The sequence below is a fragment of the Electrona antarctica genome, assembly GCF_951216825.1.
Source record: "Electrona antarctica genome assembly, chromosome: 10".
NCBI lineage: Eukaryota > Metazoa > Chordata > Actinopteri > Myctophiformes > Myctophidae > Electrona > Electrona antarctica.
Window position 1 is genome coordinate 13,368,991 of NC_136791.1, and position 17,167 is coordinate 13,386,157.

Genomic DNA, 17,167 nt, shown 5'->3' on the forward strand with positions numbered 1-17,167 from the left:
CCATGGGCTATAGCCCATCGTCTCGGAGTCATTTTTGTCTTTTTTTCAAATCCTCGTTTTTCATAATTTATGACCATGGCGATGGGCTACAGCCCATGGTCTCGAACGGCATACTATAGCATGCCGTTTTGCATCATTTTTGAGGATTTGAAAAAAAGACGAAAATCACTCCGAGACCATGGGCTATAGCCCATGGTCTCGGAGTCATTTTCGTCATTTTTTCAAATCCTTGTTTTTCATCATTTATGACCATGGCGATGGGCTATATAGCCCATGGTCTCGAACGGCATACTATAGCATGCCGTTTTGCATCATTTTTGAGGATTTGAAAAAAAGACGAAAATCACTCCGAGACCATGGGCTATAGCCCATCGTCTCGGAGTAATTTTCGTCTTTTTTTCAAATCCTTGTTTTTCATCATTTATGACCATGGCGATGGGCTATAGCCCATGGTCTCGAACGGCATACTATAGCATACCGTTTTCCATCCTTTTTGAGGATTTGAAAAAAAACGAAAATCACTCCGAGACCATGGGCTATAGCCCATCGTCTCGGAGTCATTTGTCTTTTTTTCAAATCCTCGTTTTTCATAATTTATGACCATGGCGATGGGCTGCAGCCCATGGTCTCGAACGGCATACTATAGCATGCCGTTTTGCATCATTTTTGAGGATTTGAAAAAGAGACGAAAATCACTCCGAGACCATGGGCTATAGCCCATCGTCTCGGAGTCATTTTCGTCATTTTTTCAAATCCTTGTTTTTCATCATTTATGACCATGGCGATGGGCTATATATAGCCCATGGTCTCGAACGGCATACTATAGCATGCCGTTTTGCATCATTTTTGAGGATTTGAAAAAAAGACGAAAATCACTCCGAGACCATGGGCTATAGCCCATCGTCTCGGAGTCATTTTCGTCTTTTTTTCAAATCCTTGTTTTTCATCATTTATGACCATGGCGATGGGCTATAGCCCATGGTCTCGAACGGCATACTATAGCATGCCGTTTTCCATCATTTTTGAGGATTTGAAAAAAAGACGGAAATCACACCGAGACCATGGGCTATAGCCCATCGTCTCGGAGTCATTTTCGTCTTTTTTTCAAATCCTTGTTTTTCATCATTCATGACCATGGCGATGGGCTATAGCCCATGGTCTCGAACGGCATATTATAGCATGCCGTTTTGCATCATTTTTGAGGATTTGAAAAAAAGACGAAAATGACTCCGAGACGATGGGCTATAGCCCATGGTCTCGGAGTAATTTTCGTCTTTTTTTCAAATCCTTGTTTTTCATCATTTATGACCATGGCGATGGGCTTTAGCCCATGGTCTCGAACGGCATACTATAGCATGCCGTTTTCCATCATTTTTGAGGATTTGAAAAAAAGACGGAAATCACGCCGAGACCATGGGATATAGCCCATCGTCTCGGAGTCATTTTCGTCTTTTTTTCAAATCCTTGTTTTTCATCATTCATGACCATGGCGATGGGCTATAGCCCATGGTCTCGAACGGCATACTATAGCATGCCGTTTTGCATCATTTTTGAGGATTTAAAAAAAAGACGAAAATCACTCCGAGACCATGGGCTATAGCCCATTGTCTCGGAGTCATTTTCAAATCCTTGTTTTTCATAATTTATGACCATGGCGATAGGCTATAGCCCATGGTCTCGAACGGCATACTATAGCATGCCGTTTTTCATCCTTTTTGAGGATTTGAAAAAAAAACGAAAATCACTCCGAGACCATGGGCTATAGCCCATCGTCTCGGAGTCATTTTCGTCTTTTTTTCAAATCCACGTTTTTCATCATTTATGACCATGGCGATGGGCTACAGCCCATGGTCTCGAACAGCATACTATAGCATGCCGTTTTGCATCATTTTTGAGGATTTGAAAAAAAGACGAAAATCACTCCGAGACCATGGGCTATAGCCCATCGTCTCGGAGTAATTTTCGTCTTTTTTTAAAATCCTTGTTTTTCATCATTTATGACCATGGCGATGGGCTATATATAGCCCATGGTCTCGAACGGCATACTATAGCATGCCGTTTTGCATCATTTTTGAGGATTTGAAAAAAAGACGAAAATCACTCCGAGACCATGGGCTATATAGCCCATGGTCTCGGAGTCATTTTCGTCATTTTTTCAAATCCTTGTTTTTCATCATTTATGACCATGGCGATGGGCTATATAGCCCATGGTCTCGAACGGCATACTATAGCATGCCGTTTTGCATCATTTTTGAGGATTTGAAAAAAAGACGAAAATCACTCCGAGACCATGGGCTATAGCCCATCGTCTCGGAGTAATTTTCGTCTTTTTTTCAAATCCTTGTTTTTCATCATTTATGACCATGGCGATGGGCTATAGCCCATGGTCTCGAACGGCATACTATAGCATACCGTTTTCCATCCTTTTTGAGGATTTGAAAAAAACCGAAAATCACTCCGAGACCATGGGCTATAGCCCATCGTCTCGGAGTCATTTGTCTTTTTTTCAAATCCTCGTTTTTCATAATTTATGACCATGGCGATGGGCTGCAGCCCATGGTCTCGAACGGCATACTATAGCATGCCGTTTTGCATCATTTTTGAGGATTTGAAAAAGAGACGAAAATCACTCCGAGACCATGGGCTATAGCCCATCGTCTCGGAGTCATTTTCGTCATTTTTTCAAATCCTTGTTTTTCATCATTTATGACCATGGCGATGGGCTATATATAGCCCATGGTCTCGAACGGCATACTATAGCATGCCGTTTTGCATCATTTTTGAGGATTTGAAAAAAAGACGAAAATCACTCCGAGACCATGGGCTATAGCCCATCGTCTCGGAGTCATTTTCGTCTTTTTTTCAAATCCTTGTTTTTCATCATTTATGACCATGGCGATGGGCTATATATAGCCCATGGTCTCGAACGGCATACTATAGCATGCCGTTTTCCATCATTTTTGAGGATTTGAAAAAAAGACGGAAATCACACCGAGACCATGGGCTATAGCCCATCGTCTCGGAGTCATTTTCGTCTTTTTTTCAAATCCTTGTTTTTCATCATTCATGACCATGGCGATGGGCTATAGCCCATGGTCTCGAACGGCATATTATAGCATGCCGTTTTGCATCATTTTTGAGGATTTGAAAAAAAGACGAAAATGACTCCGAGACGATGGGCTATAGCCCATGGTCTCGGAGTAATTTTCGTCTTTTTTTCAAATCCTTGTTTTTCATCATTTATGACCATGGCGATGGGCTTTAGCCCATGGTCTCGAACGGCATACTATAGCATGCCGTTTTCCATCATTTTTGAGGATTTGAAAAAAAGACGGAAATCACGCCGAGACCATGGGATATAGCCCATCGTCTCGGAGTCATTTTCGTCTTTTTTTCAAATCCTTGTTTTTCATCATTCATGACCATGGCGATGGGCTATAGCCCATGGTCTCGAACGGCATACTATAGCATGCCGTTTTGCATCATTTTTGAGGATTTAAAAAAAAGACGAAAATCACTCCGAGACCATGGGCTATAGCCCATTGTCTCGGAGTCATTTTCAAATCCTTGTTTTTCATAATTTATGACCATGGCGATAGGCTATAGCCCATGGTCTCGAACGGCATACTATAGCATGCCGTTTTTCATCCTTTTTGAGGATTTGAAAAAAAAACGAAAATCACTCCGAGACCATGGGCTATAGCCCATCGTCTCGGAGTCATTTTCGTCTTTTTTTCAAATCCACGTTTTTCATCATTTATGACCATGGCGATGGGCTACAGCCCATGGTCTCGAACAGCATACTATAGCATGCCGTTTTGCATCATTTTTGAGGATTTGAAAAAAAGACGAAAATCACTCCGAGACCATGGGCTATAGCCCATCGTCTCGGAGTAATTTTCGTCTTTTTTTAAAATCCTTGTTTTTCATCATTTATGACCATGGCGATGGGCTATAGCCCATGGTCTCGAACGGCATACTATAGCATGCCGTTTTTCATCCTTTTTGAGGATTTGAAAAAAAAAACGAAAATCACTCCGAGACCATGGGCTATAGCCCATCGTCTCGGAGTCATTTTCGTCTTTTTTTCAAATCCTCGTTTTTCATCATTTATGACCATGGCGATGGGCTATAGCCCATGGTCTCGAACAGCATACTATAGCATGCCGTTTTGCATCATTTTTGAGGATTTGAAAAAAAGACGAAAATCACCCCGAGGCCATGGGCTATAGCCCATCGTCTCGGAGTCATTTTCGTCTTTTTTTCAAATCCTTGTTTTTCATCATTCATGACCATGGCATGCTATGGTCATAAATTATGAAAAACAAGGATTTGAAAAAAAGACGAAAATCACTCCGAGACCATGGGCTAGCCCATCGTCACGGAGTCATTTTCGTCTTTTTTTCAAATCCTCGTTTTTCATAATTTATGACCATGGCGTGGGCTATAGCCCATGGTCTCGAACGGCATACTATAGCATGCCGTTTTCCATAATTTTTGAGGATTTGAAAAAAAGACGAAAATGACTCCGAGACCATGGGCTATAGCCCATCGTCTCGGAGTCATTTTCAAATCCTTGTTTTTCATCATTTATGCCCATGGCGATGGGCTATAGCCCATGGTCTCGAACGGCATACTGTTTTGCATCATTTTTGAGGATTTGAAAAAAAGACGAATATCCCTCCGGGACCATGGGCTATAGCCCATCGTCTCGGAGTCATTTTCGTCTTTTTTTAAAATCCTTGTTTTTCATCATTTATGACCATGGCGATGGGCTATAGCCCATGGTCTCGAACGGCATACTATAGCATGCCGTTTTCCATCATTTTTGAGGATTTGAAAAAAAGACGAAAATCACCCCGAGGCCATGGGCTATAGCCCATCGTCTCGGAGTCATTTTCGTCTTTTTTTCAAATCCTTGTTTTTCATCATTCATGACCATGGCGATGGGCTATAGCCCATGGTCTCGAACGGCATACTATAGCATGCCGTTTTGCATCATTTTTGAGGATTTGAAAAAAAGACGAAAATCACTCCGAGACCATGGGCTATAGCCCATCGTCTCGGAGTCATTTTCGTCTTTTTTTCAAATCCTCGTTTTTCATCATTTATGACCATGGCGATGGGCTATAGCCCATGGTCTCGAACGGCATACTATAGTATGCCGTTTTCCATCATTTTTGAGGATTTGAAAAAAAGACGAAAATCACTCCGAGACCATGGGCTATAGCCCATCGTCTCGGAGTCATTTTCAAATCCTTGTTTTTCATAATTTATGACCATGGCGATGGGCTATAGCCCATGGTCTCGAACGGCATACTATAGCATGCCGTTTTCCATCATTTTTGAGGATTTAAAAAAAAGACGAAAATCACTCCGAGACCATGGGCTATAGCCCATCGTCTCGGAGTCATTTTCGTCTTTTTTTCAAAAACTTGTTTTTCATCATTTATGACCATGGCGATGGGCTGTAGCCCATGGTCTCGAACGGCATAATATAGCATGCCGTTTTCCATCATTTTTGAGGATTTGAAAAAAAGACGAAAATCACTCCGAGACCATGGGCTATAGCCCATCGTCTCGGAGTCATTTGTCTTTTTTTCAAATCCTCGTTTTTCATTATTTATGACCATGGCGATGGGCTATAGCCCATGGTCTCGAACGGCATACTATAGCATGCCGTTTTCCATCATTTTTGAGGATTTGAAAAAAAGACGAAAATGACTCCGAGACGATGGGCTATAGCCCATGGTCTCGTGGTGATTTTCGTCTTTTTTTCAAATCCTCGTTTTTCATCATTTATGACCATGGCGATGGGCTATAGCCCATGGTCTCGAACGGCATACTATAGTATGCCCTCCGACACCATGTACTATAGCCTTTCGCTTTTCCACGATTTTCACCTTTTTTTCAAATCCTCCGAAATCGTAAAACCTGCCCTCCGAGACCATGTCTTTTTTTTCAAATCCTCCGAAATCGTGAAAAACAACATACTATTGTATGCCCTCCGAGACTATGGACTATAGCCTTTCGCTTTCACCATGAGATCATAAGACTAGTAAATGACCTTGACCAGTATAAATGACCTTGACCAGTATAAATGACCTTCACCAGTGTAAATGACCATGACCAGTATGCTATGCGGTCCGAAATCGTGAAAAACGACATACATATGCCCTCCGAGACCATGGATTATAGCCTTTTGTTTTTCCGTGATTTTAACCTTTTTTCAACAATGATGAAGAATTGCGCACTATAGTGCGCCGCTCAATGACCTTGACCAGTATAAATTACCTTGACCAGTAGCCTATAAATGACCTTCATAAGACTCGTAAATGACCTTGACCAGTATAAATGACCTTCATAAGACTAGTAATGACCTTCACCGGTATAAATGTCCTTGACCAGTATGAATGAAATGATTTTCACCTTTTTCTCAAATCCTCCAAAATCGGGGGAAAATGGCACACGATAGTATGCGGTCATGGACTTTCGCTTTTCCGGGTTTTTCACCTTTTTTCGAATCCTCCGAAATCAGGAGAAAATGGTGCAACTTACCGTGGACAGCCTATTCATCCAAACAGAACAGTCCCATAGAATTGTATTAAATAACGTCAAACTCACCAACATTGCAGCTGTACAGAAAGCTTGAATAATATCCTCTATCTGCAATGTATTTGTTTAATAAAAATCCACTGTAGACATGTTATGAGCTACTCTCTGACAAGAAACTCCTTGCCGATGATGTTTTTTCTAAGTGTTGGAGTTCGGAAGTGCTCGTTGACTAGGTAGCACCTTGCTGGCAAGATGGCAGCCGTGTGCATATCATCAATTGGTTCTAGTTCTAGTGAACAGAAATAATAAATAAATAGACTTGGTAACCTAACTGTAGGGAGTGCAAAAACACAAAAGAACCTGGGGGCTATCTATGTAAATACAACAAATTGAGCAGAGCACTGCAGGGAGTTGAACCCCATTCTGGTAAACCAGAAGTACCACAACCAGTGCCTTAGTTTTTGTTTTGTTGTACAGGTCCATTCGTTGAAATGTAAATTTTGCATTTCAACGGTAAAGTAATTTCACAATTTACATTGTAGGCAATAATTAATAACGGTATAGCACCAGGTCAAAGGCATGGGGAGAGAGTATGTTTTGCACTCTGAGTGTGTGTGAGTGTGTCCGTCAGTTTGTTACCAGCTAATCTCCAGCACCATTAACCCGGTCGATGCCAAATTTTGCACACACTCCCTGGATGCCAACGATGAACCTCTGCCCCAAATTTTCCAGAACGGCCTGTACAGCACCACCAGGACTTTTGAAAAACAATTTTTTTATATTACTCCTCCAGATTGTGTCCAAAAATCCCGCAAATCGTTACACACTATCTCTATATTCATGTGTTCAAGACGGATCTGTCCCATATTTCTTATTCCATCCTAATTGGCTAACATTGGCTTTCAAAGTTTGCAGGATTTTTTTGAACAAAAAGCCTCAAATCATGAACGCAGCGTGCAATATACGTAAAATCTATCACAGACATTCCTAATAGGCTGAGGAATATATCCCACCCTTTTCACAGCCTTTTATAGCACCACCAATAGGTGGATTTTTGCAAAACACATTTTTGGAACAAAATGCCTCAAATCATCCAATTGCCATCCAAGGCGTAAGAAGAAATGGCACCCTTTTCACATTGGCCTATAATAACGCCACCAGGAGGCCATAACTTGACCTGCCCTGGTGGAGATCGACCTGTGCCTCGAGTGGCACTTTTTCAAGTTTGCTATGATTTTTTAAAACTTTCTCTTGCCGACCTCCCACATTTCATTCGATGATTAACAAATAACAGTGTTGGATTGATGACATACTGGCAGAAATGATAGAGCACCTGGGACCTAACGCAAAGACCTGGCTCGTGGGGATGCTGAACACATGCATGGCACAGAAAACCATCCATTCTGTCTGGAGAAAGGCCAACGTGGTTACAATCCCCAAACCTGGCAAAGACCCATCATCCCCAAAGAGTTACCGACCCATTTCCCTCCTCTGCATCACCTACAAGCTCTATGAGAGGCTGCTACTCCAACGCCTCATGCCACTCATAGACACCAAGCTGACTAAAGACCAAGCTGGTTTCCGTCCCGGCCGCTCCTGTGCTGGACAGAGCTCACCCTCACCCAACACATTGAGGATGGGTTTGAGGGAAAACAAATAACTGGAGCAGCATTCAGAGATCTCTCTGCTGCCTATGACACTGTCCAACACAGCACAATGGTCAGGAAAAGCCTCCTCAACAACAGGCGCTTCTATGTCCAGTTAAATGACCAGAGGAGTAAATGGAAAGCCCAAAAGAACGGCCTCCCACAAGGTAGCGTGCTCGCCCCCCTCCTTTTCAATATCTACACAAACGACCAGCCACTACCCACAGAATGCCAGCGATTCATCTATGCCGGCGACCTCTGCATTACCACTCAACAAGCAGACTTCCAGAAGATTGAGTCTGTCCTTGAAAGTGCCCTCCAAGAAATGTCAAGCTACTACAATACAACCACCTGAAACCCAACCCATCAAAAACCCAACTATGCAGCTTCCACCTGAGGAACCGAGACGCGAAAAATGAACTGAGCGTCACTTGGGATGGTCACAAACTCTCCAACCATACACACACCATGTAACTTGGAGTTACACTGGACAGGACTCTCCTTCAAAAAACACCTGGAGAACACAAAAGCCAAGGTCAACACCCATACCCGTGAAATAAATGTTTACACACCTCATTCAAGTTGCAGGCAGGCAGGCAGATCATCCCAAAGCTTCCCTCAGGGAGCCCAGCTAGCCAGCAAGCCCACCCAGTCAGCCAACGCAGCCAGCCAGCCCCGCCAGTCAGCCAGAGTAACAGAACCAGCTGGCCTGGCCACCCAGGCTGGTTCTGTTGCTGCAAGGCAAGGCGGGGCAGACCGGGCCAGGCAGACAGAGAGCCAGGCCGCGAGAGAGGCCTGGCTGAGCTGACTGAGCAAGGCTGGCTGCAATGGCTGGTTGCAAGGGCTGATGTGCGCTGGCTTGGCAGCCTGGCTTTCTACACTGGCTGACTGGCGGGGCTGGCTGGCTGCGTTGGCTGACTGGGCGGGCTTGCTGGCTAGCTGGGCTCCCTGAGGGAAGCTTTGGGATGGATCTCTAGGGGCCTCGGCTTGTGTTGAGCCTTCCAATGGCGTCTACCTTGATCTCCGTCCTAAGAAAGAAAGACAGAAAAAGAAAGACACACACAAACCCAACTATGCAGCTTCCACATGAGGAACCGAGACGCGAAAAAAGAACTGAGTGTCACTTGGGATGGTCACAAACTCTCCAACCATACCCACCCCATGTATCTTGGAGTTACACTGGACAGGACACTCTCCTTCAAAAAACACCTGGAGAACACAAAAGCCACAACACAACACCTGTCCCGTGCCTTTATGCGCTAGCTGGCACCTCCCCCCTGCACATCAGACGACTGTGTATCGCTCAAGATGAATGGAGAACACAGGAGATAGACAGTGAAGTTGGGGATGAACGAAGGAAAGTCTGGAATGAAATGATAGAGAACACCTCACACACCTTTTGTGGCTGTTTACATTCGAGGGTCGCCGGTCCTCTCGAACGGAACAGTTTAACGTCATGCCCAGGACGAAAAGATATAGAGAACACCAACATGACAAATAACAGCAGGAAGGCATGGGCCACAATCCACCGTCTTGGCAAAGACCACACCACCCATAATTCACAACGGTCACAGCAAACTCTGTTGCATCACAACTGGTGGCCAACAGTCGTAACCAACACCGCCGCCAACCCACAGGAGAATACCATCGCACAGTGGTATCAGACGAACCACAATCAGCTAGCCCTCAAACCAAACCCTTCGACCTAGAAGAACTCGAAACCGCAATGGGAAAGTTGAAACCCGGAAAAGCAGCAGGGATTGATGACATACTGGCAGAAATGATACAGCACCTGGGACTTAACGCAAAGACCTGGCTTGTGGGGATGCTGAACACATGCATGGCACAGAAAACCATCCCTTCTGTCTGGAGAAAGGCCAAAGTGGTTACAAGCCACAAACCTGGCAAAGACCCATCATCCCCAAAGAGCTACCGACCCATTTCCCTCCTCTGCATCACCTACAAGCTCTATGAGAGGCTGTTACTCCAACGCCTCATGCCACTCAGACACCAAGCTGACTAAAGACCAAGCTGGTTTCCGTCCCGGCCGCTCCTGTGCTGGACAGAGCTCAACCTCACCCAACACATTGAGGATGGGTTTGAGGGAAAACAAATAACTGGAGCAGCATTCAGAGATCTCTCTGCTGCCTATGACACTGTCCAACACAGCACAATGGTCAGGAAAAGCCTCCTCAACAACAGGCGCTTCTATGTCCAGTTAAATGACCAGAGGAGTAAATGGAAAGCCCAAAAGAACGGCCTCCCACAAGGTAGCGTGCTCGCCCCCTCCTTTTCAATATCTACACAAACGACCAGCCACTACCCACAGAATGCCAGCGTTTCATCTACGCCGGCGACCTCTGCATTACCACCCAACAAGCAGACTTCCAGAAGATTGAGTCTGTCCTTGAAAGTGCCCTCCAAGAAATGTCAAGCTACTACAATACAACCACCTGAAACCCAACCCATCAAAAACCCAACTATGCAGCTTCCACCTGAGGAACCGAGACGCGAAAAATGAACTGAGCGTCACTTGGGATGGTCACAAACTCTCCAACCATACACACACCATGTAACTTGAAGTTACACTGGACAGGACACTCTCCTTCAAAAAACACCTGGAGAACACAAAAGCCAAGGTCAACACCCATACCCGTGAAATAAATGTTTACACACCTCATTCAAGTTGCAGGCAGGTAGGCAGGCAGGCAGGCAGGCAGATCAATCCCAAAGCTTCTCTCAAGCCCGCCCAGTTGGCCAACGCAGCCAGCCAGCCCCGCCAGTCAGCCAGTGTAGAAAGTCAGGCGGCCAGCGCACATCAGCCCTTGCAACCAGCCATTGCAGCCAGCCTTGCTCAGTCAGCTCAGCCAGGCCTCTCTCGCGGCCTAGTTCTCTGTCTGCCTGGCCCAGTCTGCCCCGCCTTGCCTTGCAGCAACAGAACCAGCCGGCCTGGCAAGCCAGCCAGCTCAGAATGCGAGCCCAGAGAACGCAGGCAGGCAAGCACGCAGTCAGGCGAGCCAGTTTCAGACAGGCAGGCCAGGACAGACAGTTTGTGGCAGACCGAGGCAAGCAGGGCCGGCTGGTTCTGTTGCTGCAAGGCAAAGCGGGGCAGACCGGGCCAGGCAGACAGAGAGCCAGGCCGCGAGAGAGGCCTGGCTGAGCTGACTGAGCAAGGCTGGCTGCAATGGCTGGTTGCAAGGGCTGATGTGCGCTGGCTTGGCAGCCTGACTTCCTACACTGGCTGACTGGCGGGGCTGGCTGGCTGCGTTGGCTGACTGGGCGGGCTTGGTGGCTAGCTGGCTTGCTGGGCTCCCTGAGGGAAGCTTTGGGATGGATCTCTAGGGGCATCGGCTTGTGTTGAGCCTTCCAACGGCGTCTACCTTGATCTCCGTCCTAAGAAAGAAAGACAGAAAAAGAAAGACACACACAAACCCAACTATGCAGCTTCCACTTGAGGAACCAAGACGCGAAAAAAGAACTGAGCGTCACTTGGGATGGTCACAAACTCTCCAACCATACCCACCCCATGTATCTTGGAGTTACACTGGACAGGACACTCTCCTTCAAAAAACACCTGGAGAACACAAAAGCCACAACACAACACCTGTCCCGTGCCTTTATGCGCTAGCTGGCACCTCCCCCCTGCACATCAGACGACTGTGTATCACTCAAGATGAATGGAGAACACAGGAGATAGACAGTGAAGTTGGGGATGAACGAAGGAAAGTCTGGAATTAAATGATAGAGAACACCTCACATACCTTTTGTGGCTGTTTACATTCGAGGGTCGCCGGTCCTCTCGAACGGAACAGTTTAACGTCATGCCCAGGACGAAAAGATATAGAGAACACCAACATGACAAATAACAGCAGGAAGGCATGGGCCACAATCCACCGTCTTGGCAAAGACCACACCACCCATAATTCACAACGGGCACAGCAAACTCTGTTGCATCACAACTGGTGGTCAACAGTCGTAACCAACACCGCCGCCAACCCACAGGAGAATACCATCGCACAGTGGTATCAGACGAACCACAATCAGCCAGCCCTCAAACCAAACCCTTCGACCTAGAAGAACTCGAAACCGCAATGGGAAAGTTGAAACCCGGAAAAGCAGCAGGGATTGATGACATACTGGCAGAAATGATACAGCACCTGGGACCTAACGCAAAGACCTGGCTTGTGGGGATGCTGAACACATGCATGGCACAGAAAACCATCCCTTCTGCACCCTGTTGCACCTAGGTAGCACCTTGCTGGCAAGATGGCAGCCGTGTAAACGTCCTGTACGTGCCCGTCGGCCACCATACATACTCTCAGAGTTACAGACCTGTAAGGTTCCATCAATTGGTTCTAGTCCTAGTGAACAGAAATAATAAATAAATAGTTGGTAACCCAACTGTTGGGAGTGCAAACACATTAAAGAACATGGGGGCTATCTATGAAAAGGCAACACAATGAACAGGAAAAAAAATTGAACCATACAACAAATTGAGCAGAGCACTGCAGGGAGTTGAACCCCATTCCGGTAAGCCAGAAGTACCACACCAGTGCCTTAGTTTTTGTTTTGTTGTACAGGTCCATTCGTTGCAATGTACATTTTACATTTGGCCATCGTGATCTACCAGCAGATCACAAAGGCTGTGCAGGTAGACCACATGGCATGCCCCTGTATATAATCTATCACTTGAATTAAGGTGACTTGATTGATTGACATAAAAAAGGCCTGTCAGTTCAAATGTTGCACACAAACATCAGTAGCATTACAAAGTTATTGTGACAGTAATAATTGCTATAGTATGTGTTCAGTAACAGTGTGAAATAGTTCTATATTGTGCAGTAATGATTGCTATAGTGTGTTCAGTAACAGTGTTAAATAGTTCTATATTGTGGCAGTAATCATTGCTATAGTGTGTGTTCAATAACAGGAGAAAGTAGCTATTTATGAGCTTAATGTTCCAGTTCTAATTGTGTCTGTTACATTACAATTCCACTTGTTTAATCTGTATCCTGACTGCGTTCCTGATTGGATAAAATTGCAGTTTCAGAAAATGCTTTTTCTGTTTAACAAAAATCTGGAGAGACCGGGAGACCTCTGTTACTGAACAAACACTATAGCAATGATTACTGTCACACTATAGAGCTATTTAACAATTAACACTGTTACTGAACACACAATATATAGCAATGATTACTGTCACACTATAGAGCTATTTAACACTGTTACTGAACACACACTCTATAGCAATGATTACTGTCACAATACAGAGCAATTTCATTTAGGTAACCAAATGGACCCCAATAGTAGATCTTCACTCTCAATAGTTTAATTGTTGTTAAGCATCTGCTTAATTTACAAAAAACTACACAATTAGAGAATGTAGAAGAATGCTACTTTTCATGCTTTGTTTGTACAATTATGATGATACATAAATTATTACTAGTGGAGTGGTTATTGAATGTGCTTTGTTAACATGAGTGCCCGGGATCGTTTCCCGCCAATTTCAAAGAATGTTTGTTGCTTCCCGCCAATTTCACAGCATGTTTGTCCTTTTACCAACCAAACAATACTCTTTTCACCTCTAGTGGATTATTTATTCACCACCATTTGAGGCCATTTAGACCCACCAAATGTAGTGGTGGTATCATTTATAAAGTTACTACTTAAATACTACGAGCTAAAGCTGGGGAACACTAGACTGTAAGAGGGGGGGAAGAAGAAAAATGGAGGGGGAAGAAGGGGGGAGAAAGAAAAGAGAAGAAAGAAGAGAAAAGGAGAGAAAACTTGAGAAAATGGAAGGGAATGGATGCAATTCTAACTCAGCTTCATGTACAATCCTGCTGCAAGCGATAATGTATCCGAATATTTTCAAAAAGCACTGAAATGTTAAAACTAGCGTTTCTAGGAAGGGGAAGTACGGATCCCAGTGTCACCAGTTCAAGCCCCGCTTTAAGCAAACTGTATGAGTAGACTTTACAGCAAACGTTCAGTGTCCCCGGTTCAAGCCCCGCTTTAAACAAAACTGTATTGAGTAGACTTATGACAGCAGTGAATGGCAAACGTTTAGCATTGGATTCAGAGTGATTTCACGTAACTGCTACAGTCAACCAAATTATTTTTCTCTGCAGGGAGTCAAGTATGCGTTTACTGAACGTCATCATTCATCAGCATGCTCACATATAGTTATATATCTGCTGTCTTTGCATAAACACCTTGGTTCCTGCTTTAAGGAACTGACAAGCCCTTCCAGCACATGTTTGATCATTTCTTCAGTTTTTTTAAGTCCCATTTTGTAAAACCCAAGTTTAAAGCATACAATTCTGTATTGTGTAGGCCATTCTGTAGCATTATTAAATGTGACAATTGTTATTGAGTCATAACAAATATTTCAAATATCACTTAATCAAATTAAAGTAGCCTACCACCATTATGACTTACACTAAAATACAGTAGCATACACATACCCTAGCCCCTCTCGGAACCCTCGTAAAAGGTTTCTGACATTTGGATGTTTACCTTTTACGGAGGGTCCCTTCTCAGTTGTCGCCCGCAACATGGCGATTCTGGGATACACACGGACTTGGCCTCGCATATGTTCTTGCTGCGCTATTTGAGTGGTGGTTATATGTCTCTAAAGAAGCATATAAGAGCTATAGGAGACAACGGAGACAACCGAACCCCCCGCGAACGGTGCAGAAGCCGTTAAGTATTTTTAATCTGTGTCAGACCGTTTTGGCAGCTCTGAAAAACATCCTGCATGTATGCGGTCGGCCAATCAGAGGCAGTAACTAGGACGTGCAGCTAGCCAGGGAGGCGGGACATTTCAGAGAGAATTTCAGAGCTGCCAAAACGGTCTGACACAGATTAAAAATACTTAACGGCTTCTGCACCGTTCGCGGGGGGTTCGGTTGTCTCCGTTGTCTCCTATAGCTCTTATATGCTTCTTTAGAGACATATAACCACCACTCAAATAGCGCAGCAAGAACATATGCGAGGCCAAGTCTGTGTGTATCCCAGAATCGCCATGTTGCGGGCGACAACTGAGAAGGGACCCTCCGTAAAAGGTAAACATCCAAATGTCAGAAACCTTTTACGAGGGTTCCGAGAGGGGCTAACACATACCCTATCCCATCCTATTCACACAGGAGGCAAATCAATTCTAATTACTATATAAAATATATGAACCATGTTAGGTTATTATTAATACAAGTAAACATTATATGGACAGGGTTTGAGCCACTGCAATTTCCTGACATTTGGACATTTAAACATCACCCTCTAGTCTAGTCCTAGAGTGTCCTAGGAGGAGGTGAAGACATGGTGGAAGACCATCTAGAGGTAATTTGTTGTGTATTCTGACACCTGCCACACAGCCTCTTTGGACACAGTTTTCAACAGCTTCAGTGAAATTGTTCATTTGTTTAATGGACAGTGTGACAATGAATTTAGACAGACAGCAGCGCAGGGATGTGACCCTGATTCTAGCTATGTAGAATGTACCAACTGCCACTGCTTGTTTTCTGACATCATCCGTACTTCATGTCAATACAGAAAATATTAAAATAGGAGGAGTAACCTGTGTTGCAATTAAATAATGAACCGCAATACTATAAAATCCTAACTAAGAGTATACAAAATTACAAATGGAACCAAATTGATCTGCCCTATCTTCTACAGAGCATAGGAGCAATACATAAATAAATCAGGTACAGTAAACATATCTGCAATGCATATTGTCTAAAATCAATCACTCATTTGATTTCTAACTGTTGTAGCATTTGGCCTATATACAGCATCAAACTCATTTTTACCCATTATAAAATGTTGTTGCCTAGTTTGCCATTATCTAGGTGAATTTCCCATGCACCTGTCATTAATGGCTATGAGTCATTGAAAATATTGATTGGGGTCAGGGGACCCCCAGGGGTCCTTAAGTCAGTTCCAAGTGGTCCCCAACATACATATACAAATTATATATACATCAGAGCTATGTGAAAATAACCGATCTACTAGCTCCTTTCGGAACCCTACGTTAAAGTTTCTGACATTTTGATGACTTTATGTAGGGTTCCTTCTCACCGGATTCAAGCGACATGGGATGCCATCTGATTTCCCCTGACTTAGCCCTGTGCTGCGGTGTGGGTGTCACGCTGACATATTCCAAACGAAGCATATGAACGCTATAGGAGACAACGAACCATCTGACCCCCCCCGCGAACGGCTCAGAAGCCGTTAAGTATTTTTAATGTTTGTACGACCGTTTTGGCAGCTCTGAAATTCTCTCTTGTTGACATCCCATTGTACCGCCTCTCGGCATCTCGGTTGGCTAGCAGCGCCTCCCTACGCGCCTCGTAGGCGCAGCTAGCCAACCGAGATGTCAACAAGGAGGGACCGAAGAGAGAATTTCAGAGCTGGCAAAACGGTCGTACAAACATTAAAAATACTTAACGGCTTCTGAGCCGTTCGCGGGGGGGGGTCAGATGGTTCGTTGTCTCCTATAGCGTTCATATGCTTCGTTTGGAATATGTCAGCGTGACACCCACACCGCAGCACAGGGCTAAGTCAGGGGAAATCAGATGGCATCCCATGTCGCTTGACGCCGGTGAGACCGGACCCTACGTGGTAGGTCCAAAGGAGCTCAACCCGGGGGGTCCGGAGACGGGCTACCGATCTACAAGCTCACAGTGTTGGGTGAACTATTACAGTCAGGGTGGAACAAAAAAAACAAGACAAAATCTGCTATGTGAAAATAGCCAATCTACAAGCTTCTAGATTTGATTATTATAGGCTAAGTGTTCTATTCATGCAACACTGAGCCTGTAAGCTGTGTGATGCTAACGCGCTAACGCCGTTAGCATGGTCTGCCTTGGTCAAATAAAAAACGGGCAATCTAGACACACAAGGTTACATGAGTTTATAATGTTACATCAAGTGTTGATGTGGTAAACAACTCACGTTACTTG

At 44.5% G+C, this 17,167-nt stretch overlaps 1 protein-coding gene and 1 long non-coding RNA gene across 2 annotated transcripts in view; one reads left to right on the forward strand and one right to left on the reverse strand.

The window, feature by feature from the left end:
* Nucleotides 1-17,167, reverse strand: part of eys (eyes shut homolog) — a 580,966-nt gene that overhangs the window by 43,633 nt on the left and 520,166 nt on the right. The gene's annotated exons all lie outside the window — the stretch shown is intronic.
* Nucleotides 9,311-11,956, forward strand: LOC306931165. Its single transcript, XR_013790983.1, has 4 exons — nucleotides 9,311-9,495; nucleotides 9,530-10,065; nucleotides 11,564-11,860; nucleotides 11,895-11,956. It is a non-coding gene; the product is annotated as an uncharacterized lncRNA (long non-coding RNA).